The sequence below is a fragment of the Lissotriton helveticus genome, chromosome 5_1 (assembly GCF_964261635.1).
Source record: "Lissotriton helveticus chromosome 5_1, aLisHel1.1, whole genome shotgun sequence".
NCBI classification, from domain to species: Eukaryota; Metazoa; Chordata; class Amphibia; order Caudata; family Salamandridae; genus Lissotriton; species Lissotriton helveticus.
This window is the reverse complement of record NC_136065.1, coordinates 275,533,570-275,549,262: the sequence shown is the minus strand read 5'-3', so window position 1 is coordinate 275,549,262 and position 15,693 is coordinate 275,533,570.

Genomic DNA, 15,693 nt, shown 5'->3' with positions numbered 1-15,693 from the left:
AATCTGAAGAGAGTGTGGGTTGAAATGTATGTAAGGACAGTGGTGTAAACATAAGTTTATTGTAAATAAAGAAAAGTGTTTGAGTCATGCTGGTTGATCTGATCTTGAAGTCTTGTGGTGTTTCAACCATAATTTATCCCAAACTACAGTAGGCCATGAAGAGTAGAGTTCAGATTCCCACTGGAGTTCAGTGTGAGTTTTAGGTCTGTGTACAAGAGGTGTACTAAAGAATTTGTAAATGGATGCGGCACTAGCGTGGGCACTTAAAATGAGAAGAATGTTGCATTGAGGTAATGAGGAGGGTGGTGTAGAGGGTATAGAAAGTAGAGAATCAGTTAAATGCTTGATCAACCAATTACATTTGACAGAAAAAGATTTTGGTAGTTGATAAAGTGATTGTGCATCAGTGAAGGCAAGGAAAGAATCATTTGAGTATAACTGATGGATCCAAATTAAACCTCTGTCCCGCCAAGTCTTCCAAAAAATTGATTTATTTTAAATTTTAAGTAATGTATTAAGCCAAATAGAAGAGTTAAGAAATCGGTCTTTAGTTGAGAGATGTGATAGCATAAAAGAGTGAAATAGTTTATGAGAAGTGTTATGTATAGGTGAAGATAGAAAACGTGATTTGTGAGTGAAAGTGAGGGATTCATCAAGAGAAAAAGGGGATAAGAAGGAATGTTCTAAATCCTTCCATAATGGTTAAGGATTGGGAGTAGATTCCTTTAATGATTTAAGGAGTTGCTTAACCCCTTCGACGCTCATGACGAGCTGGGCTCGTCATGAGGTAGCCTCCTCGCACGCTCATGACGAGCCCAGCTCGTCATGAATAATGGGTTTTTGTAAAGCCCAGCGCAGGAGCAGAATATCGACCGCACGCATGCGGTTAAGAAGGAAGGCATTATGGTAAAGTTGAACATCTGGAAAATGAACTCCACCTTGTGATTTAGGGCATCTTAGCTTAATTAAAGACGTGTGTTTTTTTTCTTGTTCCATAAGAATATTGATAGAATAGAATTCATTTTTTTGAAAAAATATGCTGGAAGATTGAGAGAGATAGCTGAGATCATGTAACAAATTATGGGAGCAAGCATCATTTGGATGGTATCAAGTCAGCCCCACCAGGACAAGTATAAAGGATGCCATTCAGAAGTAGAAGTACACAGAGTAGAGAAGAGACAGTTTATTTTTAGGGAGAGTGTTTGCTTGATTGAGGGAGCAAACAAGAGACCTAAATATTTAATTTGTTGGGGATTCCATGAAAAATTTGTGGAAATAAAATCTTGTTTAAAACAAAAAGTATTCAAGGGTAGGATTTCACATTTATCGTGGTTGAGTTTGTAACCACAAAGTAAAGAGAAAGCATTGACTTCTGCGATGAATGCTGGAATGGAATGTTGTGGTTTAGATAAAAATAAGAGAATGTCATCTGCATAGACACTCATTTTAACATGAAGTTTATCACACTGGAAACCATGTATGTTAGAATTTTGTTTAATTTTAGCTATTAATGGTTCTAAAGCTAAAATGAAAAGGAGAGGGGAAAGGGGGCAACCTTGGCGAACACCTCTCTGTAATATAAAGGAAAAAGAACCATTAGTAAAAATGGTAGCTTTGGGTGAGGTGTATAATATAGAAATATAAGAAATGAATTTGGCACCAAAACTGAATCAAGACTATGGGGCCCAGTACGATGTCGGGCGGACCGCCACCGCCATGGTGGCGGTGGCGACCCTCCCGACATTCCTTCCCGGCCGCCATCCATTCGCCCCCCGCCGTATTACTATGGCGGGGGGACCGCGGCGGATGTAAACACCGTCCTCCGCTTTTCTGCCCTGGTCGCCTTGCGGCCGGGGCGGAAAATATTTAATATGGCGGCGGTGTCTTTTAGACACTGCCAGCCATATTATGATGGGCTTGCAGACATGCCTTTCCGTGGCATGGCAGGAACCGCGCAGTGCCTGTCATGTTGTGCTTTGAAATGCAGTTTTTACCATTGCGGCTTTCAGCACCGCCCGCCGCAATGGTAAAAATACAGGATGCGCCCGCAGGTGTGGCAGGCGCATCCTAATGGCCAAGGTGGGACCGCCGTTCCTATGGCGGGCGGTCCCCTTTTGCACAGGGATGGCGGGCGGGCAAAGTCCACCCGCCATCCTAATGGACCCCAAAGTATGAAAAATAAAAGACCAATCCATATGGTCAAAAGCTGTCTCTGCATCTAAACAGATGGCTGCAAGAGAGTGAGGATATTTATTAGTTTTATGTAATATATTAAAGAAGGTCCGGGTATTGTCTGAGATATTCCATCCTTTAATAAAGCCAGATTGTTCTTTACAAATAATAGATTGTAATACAGGTTCTAATCAGAGAGCAAGAATGTTAGCTAATATTTTATAATCAGAATTGACCAATGATGTCGGACGGTAATTTTTACAGAGATGAGGGTATTTCCCTTCTTAAGGGATTGAGCAAATGAGCGCATCCTGAAAAGTGCTGAAGGAAGCATTAGAAGAAACAAAGTGTGAGAATAATGAGAGGAGATAGGGAAGAAGGGCTTTGGAGAAATGGGAATAGAATTCCACATGGAATCCACCTGGGCCGGGTGTTTTCTCCTTATTTAGACGTTTTAGGGCCTGAGAAATATCTTTTGTGATAATATCTTGCCCCAGTGAAGAAAAATTAACATCCATGGGAAATTGTTTTTGTATGGAAGCAAGATAATTTTGTATGTCTATAGGATCTGGAGAAGATTCAGGAGTATATAAAGAGGTATAATATTTTTTTAATTCATCTAAAATCTCAAGGTGTTTAGTGACTGGGGCAGAGGCAGAGTTCAATGCATAATCAATATTGGAGCAATCCTTTTCAATTTTTAGGTATGAAGCAAGAAGTGTGCCAGCTTTGTTTTGACTGCCATAGTAATGAGCACTACTGCTAAGAAGTTAGGCAGAAGCATTTTCTATGGATAATTTATTTTATTTAAATATTTCTTTGATTAGATTATTAAGATCAACTACAGAATTAGTTAATGTATAAAGGGATTCAAGTAATTTAATGGATGTAAGAATTTCATTTGCTATGGGAATTTTGAAGTTTCTTTTTAGCAACATAAGAAATAATAAAATCTCTGGCTGAAGCTTTGAAAGAGTCCCAAACAATAGAAAAGTATGAAACAGAAGATAAATGATTTTTAAGAAATTCAGTAACTGTTTAACTGTTACATATTGTAATATTGTGTATTACTCACTCTATTGCATAATAATGCTGTCCAACTTTTTACATGCTGGAATTGAGTATGAATGGCAATGTATCTTGCCCTAACATGTCACTTCCTCACCCTTGTTTAAAATGCAATAAAACAGATTCAAACAAAAATGGAGAAACCACACAAGTGTCCTATCACCAAAGAATTGAGGCTTGCATTACACAAGCCACTCTTTGAATGTGCATAAAGTCCGTCACAGGAAGGGACAGAAAATATATGATTCCCAAATTCCTGCAATTCTTGAGAACCACAGTCCTGCAATTAAATTAAATATAATTAGAATTCAAAACCTGTGTTTGTTAATGATTAGGAAGCTACGATTAACATACGTGTCGCAGACAATCTAGGACCACTGCGAAAAATATCTAAGGAGAAAAGAAACCTCAGAATTACCTTGGATGCAAAGCTGTTAATGCATGCACACGTGGATACGATAGCCAAATCAAGATTTCTCATTATGAAAGCACACCCCTCAACATTCTTTCAGTAAACAAAAAAAACATGGGTAGAACATCTTTCTTTGTTCAAGCAGCCAAAATATGGAATTCACCACACACACACAAAAGATCTGCTGACAACCAACTTACCTTAAGAAGATTAGTCAAGAGCTGGCTCTTCCCCACATGACAACTATACTCACAGCACAACAGTGTACCACATCAATATTCATGGATATGAAAAGCTATACTTCTCACTGCATAGAGATTAAGTTGTTGTTATACATGAGTCATTGTACATTGAACTATGCTTCCTTTTATAAGCAGATACATTTATATAAGAAGGACAAATGCAATTACACCACAAGGTACATGTCTAATTTAAGACAATGTCATAATTGCTGCTTACAGGTACATATAGGTGCACATAAAGAGGAGATTATGCTTGTTATCAAAACTTTAAGAAATGTCATGAAAAGTTTGCATACTCAGCACAAGATAAATGTGCACATGCGACCATGTTTATATTGCTGCCTCCGTGCACATATGGGTATTTATATTGAGGGTTTTCTCCAGCCAATCAAACCTTACGAAGTGTCATGTGCATTTATATACGTATAAGATGATTTCAGGTTTTTGCTTTTAGAAAAAATACTCCTTGCAACCTTTGTCCTATCCCCCTCTCTTCGACTCATCCCAAACCTTTCTGAGTACTATGAACCCCCAAACATCTTACTCAAACTTTCACCTCCTTACTACCCCCCCTTTAAAAACCATTTCCATTTTCTTATCCCTACCCTAAACACTACTAAACACACAAGAATTTCACGAGCAAAAACCTACCACAACTAATGCAAAACAAAAAACATTTTACTAATCTACTATTAACCTCTAATCCTGGGTTCCAGAGTAGCGTGCTACTTGCTGCAAAGCACTTCAACGCCTGGTCAGCGCTATATTAATACCACTTACAATTATAATTACTACTGGCACCCGATGCTGGATCTGTCATATTTTCTCTTTCCATGGCAGAAATGCTTTTTTAATACTTGAAATCAAATGCTTCTGCCACTTAACAAAAACAAAGATCTCTCATCGGGGTCCCACTTAATGTTCTTCCCTCGCCCGCAAAAACATTTGATAAGCCTGTGTGTACATAACATATTTGTTAATCCTCCAGCTGTGAGTAGAAAACACAGATGTACTGAGTCGTTCCATTATGTCACAGTCGAGCAGGGCAAATAGCACATAGCCATAGTCCATTTAGCCCACTGGCTAAACTGTAAATGAAAAATAAATGCAGCTTATAGTGATAAGCGTGAAATACATTCTTTTTTGGGATGGCTCAATTGGTTAATGCAATCACTGCAGATGTCTCTGTAACCAGGCACAAAACTGAATCCTGGAGAAAAGTGTCATTATAGTGCTACGAGGTCTTAGTGTGCGACTGAAAGCACTATGAATATGTAAGCCATTATTATAAAATTGTATTATTCCAGAGGTGAGGGGGCCACTGTAGACTCGAGCCTGATGGCTGTCTCTGGCTCAGCTCGAGGTCCTCTTGGACCCCAAGCCTAAAACGTGCAGGGCTCTCATGTGCTCTCAAACTTCATATATCAAGAATTAAAGACAAATCATTAGCCTTTGATACAAGACATGAGAGAGAAAAAAATACCCATCTAGTAGTTGAATTGCACCATGTGAAAGCAGGAACTCTGGTCCTGGCTAACCCACTTCATTAAATTGTGTGATCCTAGGCAGATATTTTATTTCACTGTGCCTTCTTAATCTTCATTATGGCTTATGACAGAACTTTGAAATACATTAGTTTTGGATGGGGGCTGTACAAAAAATCTCTTTTGTTTGATTTAATACACTATAATATTGCTGCATATATAATAAGAATCTAAGCCACAGTTAGGGTACATATGACAACTGACTTGCCTCTTAGTTCACTAGTGGCATTGTTGTTAGGCCGAAAGGGCATACATATTTCTAAGTTCCTGTTTAACAGCTATCAATTTCAGTGCATTTGTCTCAATGCAGTGATATAATCTGATGTATTAAGGTGAAACACTTCTGCATGTTAAATAAATATATGCTTTTTCATTTTGAAGAGCCTTTATCATATAGTCTGCTTCCCTCTGCTGCCTGTCTACCTACTCCCCTCTTTTTGTGCATCCTCTGCCCGTTCTTGCTCTGTTTTGCTTTTTCTGCTTATTTTTCTGCCCCGTTTTGCCCTCTTCTGCTCTGTTTTGCCTTTTCTTCTCATTTTTCTGCCCTGTTTTGCCTTTCCTGCTCGTTTTTCTGCCCTCTGTTTTGCCTTTTCTGCTTGCTCATTTTTCTGCACTTTGTTTTTCCTTTTTCTGCTTGTTTCTTCCCTCTTCCCACCGTTTCCTAAAGACCTGGCTTTTCGACTGAGACTTTGCACCCCAGAGCCCAGATACCCCCAGGGGTGACAGTTCAGCGCTCTACAAATTATGATTGATTGATTGATTGATATTTGTACATGATGTTTGTTGCATGATTTTTGTGCCTAACATTTTCAGGGCTCGGCTCATGCACCAGCTCTTAGAGACAAGCCCGACCCTTTGCCCGACTCAACTCTCCTTGTTAATGTGTTGGCTTGTCAACCTCTATATTTTACACAGAAAGAGATAGGTGGTTGCATCAAAAAGATATTTTCAGGGAGAGGAGGCCTTGTTTTTTCAGTGTTTTTCATGCCTCATGGTATCATGCTATCTCATCCTAATCTGCCCACTTGCATGGGGCCCATAGAAGGCATGGGTCCTGATTGGGAACAATATGGAGCAGAATTCCCATGTGGAATTCCTTACCGCACAATTGTAAGAGATTCAGTGTTCCTGCACATGGTTAGACTAGGTGCTGAAACAGCGAACCAGATTTTACTGGCTGAAAATTCCAGCAGGTAATATCACTATGGGAGAATTGTGTATTGCAGTCTATCTCTTCTATGGGCCAGATGTACGACCATTCCATTTTGTGAGTCCCAAATTGTGACGTTTTATGACTTTGAAAAGGGACACTGTTTGCGATTCCCAATGGGGTTGCAAATGACCTGCCTCATCAACATTCATGAGGCAGGTTGCAATTTGCAACCCACTTGGGAAGGCCAGCACTCGCAGGGATGGTGGGCTGCTGGGGTCAGCAGATCACCATGTCTGTGACTGCTTTTTCAATAAAGGAAAAGGGATGCATTTGAAAAAGAAAAATTAAACGATTCGGTTTCATTTTTTAGCAGTAGGCATTGGTCCATGGGACCACTGCCTGCTCTTAAAATGTTTTTGCATCCATTCACAAAGGGGAAGAGGTCCCCTGGGGACTTTCCATTTGTGAGTGGCTTACCACCTACTTGAAGTAGATGGATAAACTGTGAGTGTTTTGCGACTGCAAATGCGGTTGCTAAACAATAGTACATACAATTCTGACTCACTATTAGGAAGGGACGCCCTTGGCACGCCCCTTCCTAAAAGCGACTCACAAACACTATTTTGCAAGTCACCGAATCGCAAAATGGTGTTTGGACATATCACCACCCAGTTGTGAACGGGCCGATTTCCAGGTTTGCAACCGCAAAAAACGGTCATACATCTGGCCCTAAGTCACATGCCCAAACCTCAAACAAGCCACGGAGGAGCATTATGCGCTCCCCCCACCACCAGCCAACATTCTCCACTCTGTCCTTCACCCTCATTATCCCTTCACTCCAACTGTGCCTTACAATACACTTTTACCACACCTCTCTGCACACTTTTACCACCTGCACAGAGCAGGTCCTAAATGTGTGTACTAAACCCCATAGAAAAGGGATACAATGAAGAATACCACCAATTATTTACGGGTCCGCACAGTAATTCCTCCTACCCTTGGGGTGTAACTCGTAATTGCACAGTACTGGTGGGTTGTTACTGTGCAGTACTAGTAATTAATCGTGTGGAATTTGCACCCGGCTTGTACCGTGCAACTTGTAATCGGGGCCATGGTGGGCTACTTACAATTTCTGAGAATTGATCAACAGGAATCAAAGGCCGATTATCACTCTCCACCACATCTACAAAACTTTCTTCTTATTCCATGCCACTTGAAAGTTTGTGTTATTAATGCTAGCATAATTATTAGATTGAACTATGCCAATTTTTGCTACGCTTATCTTCTGGAGTTAGCTATTAACAAGCTTCAGGGTGTTCAGAATATGGCAGCATGACTTGTCATGAATTTCAGGGTATTTCATAGGTTCTCAGAGGCTCACCGTAAGCTGCGCTGGTTGCAAGTTTCTAGAAGGATCCATTATAAATCACTCCATTTTGACCACAGAGCTTACTATCAAACAGGACCCAATGCGGCTTATGTGTTTGCTTTCAAATCTAACTCTAGGTAGGGGCGGGTTGTAGTGAAGGATGCTCTTACTCATATGTCGCATCTTCTATTTGAAATGCACTTTTCTTGGTTTGTGAAAAATGGAGAACCATTGCACGTTTAGGAAGGCTCTTAAAATTCATATATGTTAGTGATTATTTAATATTCTTTCTGATGTTGTTAGCCAGTTCAGGCTCAGACATTCATTGCACTTTATAAGTAACAACTCAACTGATATTTTACAGGTATAGGTTTGCAATATATTCAGTGGGAACACATAAACAAGAAACACAGGGCTTGTAGCAATTGTAGGAGAAAGCAAACAGAAATGATGGTGATGGAACATTATCACCTGCAGGAAAGCTCAGGTGTCTGGCCCCTGACCTATGTGTAGACAGCTCAGCTATGTGATGCTTGAATGTATAATGTATGCCTAACCAGGAGTATACCTCTGCAACCTCTCTATAATCTGCTTCTCAGAGTGCACAGTAAAATTATGTGCAGAATTTGCTTTAACAAATGCCTTGTGTGGCCTTTATATGAGATGGTGTCTATGAAGAGGAAGTACATCAGCACTGTCCTTGTGTATGCATTGTATCACTGTGTCCTGCCTCTTCATACAAGTGTAGATTGAAAGCAAAATGCTTGTGAAACCTTATTCTGCAGCAAATCTAAGCCTGGGTCTGTGAAAACCAGCAGATCTTATATATTCTGTATAAAAGGTTAACAATGGGAAAGCACTGCACAATGAAAACACTAGTGTGTGCACTACTAGTTCCAGTGTTAGAATGAAAAACTGTTAACTGTTATACCTGCTGCTCAGCCAGTGTGACTGGAGTTGTGGAATGTTGGTGTGTGGTGATGCTGTGGAATCTCAAATGAGTGAGAAAGTCAGTTGGAGGATGGGCTGAGCAGCAGGAAGGCTGCTCCTAGTGGGGCTCTTGATCATAACATTTATCTTAATAAACATCTTACTTAATCTACCCTGGACTATTGGACATCTTTGTAATCCAACATATTTTGGCGACGATTTGGTGAAGGAAAGCCTACGTGTGCAAGCTTAACCATAGAAACTTACAGCGAGAAACTGTGAACCCCGAGAGAGAAACTGAGAAACAAGGAAGAGCGTCAAGAAAACTACAGAGAAATTAGGGAGAAGTTTATAAGGGTTTGCAGCCTGCAGAGATACCTTTGCCCTGGAGATCACCCCACTAGTTTTATAAAACATCCAACAGCCTTCACTCCAGAGCATTAGTTCAAGTGTTCTTGTTTGGACTCTTCCAGTGGTGTGAAACCATATCTGTTTGTTGTCTCAATAAAATTGATTTGGCGGATTTATTTTAGCTGAAGTTGATCATCGACAGTGCTTTGTTTTTGTGAACTGTCAAAACAGATGAGAGAAGTATTCCTGTGGTGTTTTCATTAAGTTCATCTTAAGGGATAGTTTTTATTTCAGAAGTACAGAAGAGTGCAGCAGCGGAGGCACTATAACAGTAGCAAGAATTTCAAGTTATTGGCAAGTTAATGTTTTCTACAGGTGAGGATGAGGTCCGGCAGATCCTCATACATTCTTGTGAGGGGATGTTTCCAGCTGGTCTGTGATGCACTTGTATGGACAATTTCGTTTTTAAGGTAATTCCAGGACTGTGTTGAAATGTGTACACCTTGGCAATTGAGGTTACATTCAAATCTACTCACCACAACGTCTCAGCTCGAGCGCCCTGCCCGTGTGTTGGAGCGTGGCTGGTGTAAGCGCTGACATCGAGCTCTGACGTTGGGTCATGGTTGGTACTTGTGAGTCCTCCATCAACCTCCTATTCAGCCTATTCCACACTTCTGAGTGTGCTTCACTTCGATTGTTTGTAGAATTAATTTGTGTAGGAGCGCTGTTCTGAGAGTTCTCCCGCTGCGCGTCATCGCATGGAACTGGTTTCTCCGCTACACGACATTGCGCAGAACGGGGGTGGTGCCATGTTTGTATTTTACATGCAATACTCTTGTTGTTAAAGTGCTGACTTGTGCATTTTCATGCAGCATGTCATCACGCTTATCGGGCGGCACCATCGTCTTATGAGGGCTTTGGTGATTGTATCGGACAGGATTATGGAACTGCCCCCTTCTGATTCTATGTAAGGATTTACTCGTGATTTGAGCCGGTTGATTTCACAGTTTCACCATTTCCAGAACTTCTATATGGAATCATAACAATCTTACTGCTTCAGCTTTGGGTGAGAGTGTCTGTTTGACAATGTTTCAAGGATTACTTTATTCTTCTGGATACCCCATCCTACTCGAGGAAATTACAGTAAAGCTGTGATTTGTGAGGGACTTCGGGTGAGGAGTCGCTCACCGGGGTGAAGAATCAGTCCCCCTGCATTCGAGTGAATATTTAATGTTTTTTTATTTTTAAATGTTCAATTCTTTACTTTTTGTTTTTGCTGTTTTGCCGGGATTTTCTCCTGGCATGTTTCACAGAGGGCTTTGTTTTTATATAGCTGTGTTAATTGTATAGGTGTTTGAGAGCACTGACCATGCATAGATTGAATTGAGTGAGTCAGAGGTTTGAGTTCTAGAGGTGTTCTTGAGTGTTTCTGTGGATTAGTGTTATAGATGTTGATTATGTTGGGTGTTTGAAGTTGTTTTTAGGGCAGGGGTTAAAGCCAACCAACTTGTGATTGAAATTTTGTTCCACCCTTATTTATTTATGAAGTTTTATATAGCACAAACTTGATCCCGAAGGATATCAGAGCGCTTTACAGTTAGAGGGAGAGGAAGGAAAAAGATCACAACAAGAAAAAAATAGGGAAACTAATATGCATAAAATCATATAGTGCAAACATAACAGATCCTATATAATTAGGGGTATCGTAGGGTGGGCTAGTCAATGATAAAATGACATCAAGGGAGTGATGATACATAATGATGAAGGGGGGCAAATACAATTGTAACAAACGGAATTATTGACCAATGCTATAGTATTTACAGAGCGATTAGGGCTTACAGTAGTACATCATGTTAAGGTAAGAACTTATTTATGAAGAATCTTTTTGCTTCCATTTTGAAAGCAGCCTTGGAGAAGATTCTACGAATTTCCGGTGGAAGAGAGTTCCAAATTTTTGGTGCAGCACCAGAGAAGGCTCGTTGGCATGTTCTCTTTTTGCGGAAGATCTGAGGTTTCAAGAGGAGGGAGTTAGCACTCCTAGACGGTCTACCCCCACCGGATAGTACTAGTTTTTGCGCAAGGTAGTTGGGGGTTTTGAAGTGGAGGGCTTTGTGGGATAGGCAGGCAATCTTCTGTTGAATTCTGGCTTCATAGGGCATCCAGTTTAGAGATTTTAAGACCGGGGAGATGTGAGCATTTCGCTTGGTGTTCGTGATCAATCTGGCCACCGCGTTCAGTGAGGTCTTTAGGGGGGCCAGAGTGTATTTGGGGAGGCCAAATAACGTAGCACTGCCATAGTCCAGCCTCGGCAGAACAAGCGCTTGGACCACTTGCTTGAAGTCAGATTGAGGTAGGAAGGGTTTGAGATTCCTGAGTGTTCTCAACACGTGGTTAGCTCCCTTGCACACATTGGTAATTAGGGTCTTCATATTCAGATGCTTATCCAGGGTGATTCCTAGAGATTTAGCTGAATCAATAATGAGGGGGGAGCAGTTGAAAGCGGAGAGTTGGTTCATCCAGAGGTCTATTTTGGGAGTATGTTTCGGGTGAGAAATTTGGAGGAATTCTGTTTTGGATGTGTTTAACAGGAGGTGGTTCTCAGTTAACCAGTTTTGGGTAGTCATTACGGTGGAGTTGAGTGAAGTGATGTCATCCGGGGAGGAGATTTTCAGATAGAGTTGGGTGTCGTCTCCATACATGTGGAAACGAATGTCCAAGGATTTTAGAACATTAGCTAAGGGTTCATGGAATAAGTTGAAAAGAATGGGAGATAAGGAGGACCCTTGGGGAACCCCCATGGTGACTGGGGATGGCAGGGAGAGGGATTGGTGAGCTTTAACTCTTTGTGACCTGTGCTGCAGGAAGGATGAGAACCAAAGTAGCATCTGACCAGAGAGGCCCATCCTATGTTCAAGAATGAATTGGTTGTCATGATTGACAGTATCAAAGGCGGATGAAAGGTCGAGTAGGATAAGGAGTCAGGATTCATTTCGATCAAGCATCATTAAGATGTTATCCTTCACGTGAGTGAGAGCCGATTCAGTACTGTGCCCACTCCTAAAACCAGATTGGTGTTGGTCCAGAAGATTAACATTTTCGATACGTGCACAAAGTTGAGACTGGACGCATTTTTCAAGGAGTTTGGCTAGTGTAGGGATACTGGAGATAGGTCGGAAGTTGTTGAGATCTGTACTGTCAGATATCGTTTTTTTTTAAATAGGTGTTAACTGCGCCTCTTTTAGGCATTCAGGGATCGTGCATTGTGACAGGGATGCATAGACGATCTTTGTACAGAAGGGGGAGATTTCTTCCTTAATTACTTTGAAGATGGTGGGTGGTAACGGGTCATTGAAGTGATTAGATGGGTTAATACTCCGAAGAACATTTTTGATCTCTATTTCAGTTAGGGGAAGAAATGTATCCCAGGAAGCGTTGTTCTAGATACCCCAGCTGACTGGTTCTGCCTTGTCTAACAAGGCCATGGGGGTGCAGGGTCGTTGGGTAGCAATAGAACCTTCCTGGTCTCCAAATCGATGTTAATAAGTCTAGATTTCTTCGTAAAGAAGGCAGCCAGATCATCACATTAAGGAGGAATGACTTCTGAAGCTGAACGGTTAGGGGCTTCCACCGATTGTTGTTTAACCAGTTCAAACAATTTCTTGGGTCGATTAGCCGCTTGGGTAGGTTGGAATCTGAAATATTCTGTTTTAGTTGTCTTGATTTGTTTGTTGTATGAGCTTCTTGCTGATCTAAGGGTTTTTAGATGGTCCGCAGATGGTGTGGATCTCCAGGAACGTTCAATGGCCCTTAAATTGCGACGTTCCGAGTTTAGGTACCATGGCTCGGAGTGAAGGGCAATGATTAAGCCAACTCATCCGTGTTTGAGGATTTTTTTTAGTGTGCCATCTGCTATCCTTTCTACGGGGTAAGGGTGAAGGGCAGGGGTTGAAGCCAAACTACATGTGACTGAAATTTTGTTCCACCCTTACTATGGGCTAGGGGTGAAGGGCATTGATTAAGCCAACTCGGTATTTGAAGTTTTTTTTCTTCCACTCTTCCTACGGGGTAAGGGTGAAGGGCAGAGAGTAAGCCAAATTAGTGGTGATTGTAGTTTTGTTCCACCCTTCCTATGGGGTATGGGTGAGGGATCAGAGTTTAAGCCATATACAATGTGTCATTGGAGTGTTGGGTTAGGGTGAAGGTCATTATTTCAGCCAAATTACTTCCGTTTGAGGTGTTGTTCCACCCTTACTATGGGTTAGGGTGAAGGGCAGTGTTAAGCCAAGGTTGTTCCACATTTCCAGTTGGTTTTTCAGTTGTTATGGACGGTTCCCTACCGCTCTTCCGGTGGTTGGTTCCCTGCGTGCTTTCTTTTATGCCATCCTGGCCAGCTGGCATGTTTATGGTATTAGGGGTTTGGTACAGAATTTGTGTTGTGGTCGAGTGTATGTTGTTTTCTGGTTAGAAAGGGAGAAGATGATTGTATTCTTATTCTAGGTTTCCTTTATTTGCTGTGGTAACATGCATGGTCATTTGCAATTAATATTTTATGACATGTTGCTTATTCAGTTATGCATCGTGTGTGCAATGTTTTCCACTTGTTATTTCCATGCACCTTGACTATGTGTTGCTTATTCAGTTGTGCATAATGCATGCAATGTTTTCCACCTGTTATTTCCATGCACCCTTATTGCTTCTCGTTACTATATTGTAAACATGCATGTAAGAGTTCTAATGTTATTCTTTGTAAAGAAGGGAGATGTGTTATACTTGCTGCTCAGCCAGTGTGACAGGGATTGTGGAATGTTGTTGTGTGGTGATGCTGTGGAATGTTGGATGAGTGAGAAAGTCAGTTGGAGGTTGGTCTGAGCAGCAGGAAGGTTGCTGCTGGTGGGGCTCTTGATCTTAGCATCTATCTTAATAAACACCTTACTTAATCTACCCTGGACTACTGGACGTCTTTTTTATAGTAAACAACACGTCTGGTGGTCCGATAGGGTAATGGCGCTCCTAGGCAATGCGCAGAAATTATTTGGTTATATCGTAGTATGAGTGCGGTGCAAAGGGGTAGTGAGACCCACCCGTCTCCCCAAACCATGGTAAACCACTGCGTGTGCAGGGGATTTGTAATACAACCGTAAGCAAGTTGTCTGCTTGCTGTCTCTTGTTCCCCATTGAAGGATGCACTCAGGCAAGGCTAATCTCTACTATTAGTACTGTCTTTCAGGAGAACAAGTCTGTTGTCCTCAAAGGAAATTGAGGAAAGAAACATTGCATTTTATTATGCATGTTCCCCCTGCAGGATTTAAAACCAACATTGATACTTTAGTGGATTTGACACTTTGGGCCAGATGTAGGTGAGGGACATTTACCGATTCTAAAATACCAAATTTTACAGATTCGGTATTTTAGAATCGGTAAATGCTATGTAAGGAAAAATTTGGTAAGTATTACCGAATCGTTAAGATTCGGTATTTACCGAATCGGTATTTACCGATTTGGTATTCCCCATTCATTCCTATGTACCTGGCGGCCCATAGGAATTAATGGGAATTACCGAATCGGTAAATACCAATTCGGTAAAAGGGTGAAAACATTTAAGGGTGGCAGGGTGTCCCTTTGACACTCTGTTGCACCCCTCAATTGTGTATGGGTGCACATGTGGCACACATACATGCCCTAAGGGCATGTATGTCTGCCACACGGCACTGAAATAATTTGCATGAAATTGCTTTTTTGGGGGTTTTCGTTATTTACCACCAACTTGTAGTTGGTGGTAAATAACGAATCCTAACAGGAAAAGCACTAATTTAAGTGCTCCCTACATTAGGAGTTTGGTAATTTACCGAATCGGTATTTAAGAATTAGGTAATTTACCGATTCCTTAAATTACTGATTCGGTAAATTACCGAATCCTTAGATTAGGCTCCTACATCAGAAAAGCCTAATACCGGTCGGTAACGGCCGAACGACCGGTATTAGGCTTCCTACATCTGGCCCTTTATGTGCTTCAGGCTTCAGAACAGAATTAAATGCATGGTTGTTGTTATTATAACATATGCTATTAAGAAGCATGATTTTTGCAGGACATTGCCAATCAGTCACACATGTATGTTTTGAAGCTTGATGGAATACTTACATCGTTTGCGTGCTAAAACACCTTTTGTTGCAACCTAATTCGGAGGCAACTACCTTTTTTGCCTCTTTCTGGGGCCTAGTGGACGTAGCTATGTCATCTAATGTGAGGTTTGCTCAATGTGAGCTGCTAACAACTATTTTATTTGGTTTTACAATAGGAAAGTTCCCGGGAAAGGTAATTAATAGGTGTTAATATTTTCATCTGATTATCACTCACTTATTCCTTAGATTACAAACATAAGACTTGCCAGTCACACATTCTAAAATCAGGTATTTTACACCTCTAAGCTCAATATTCTGAGACCTATATGTGT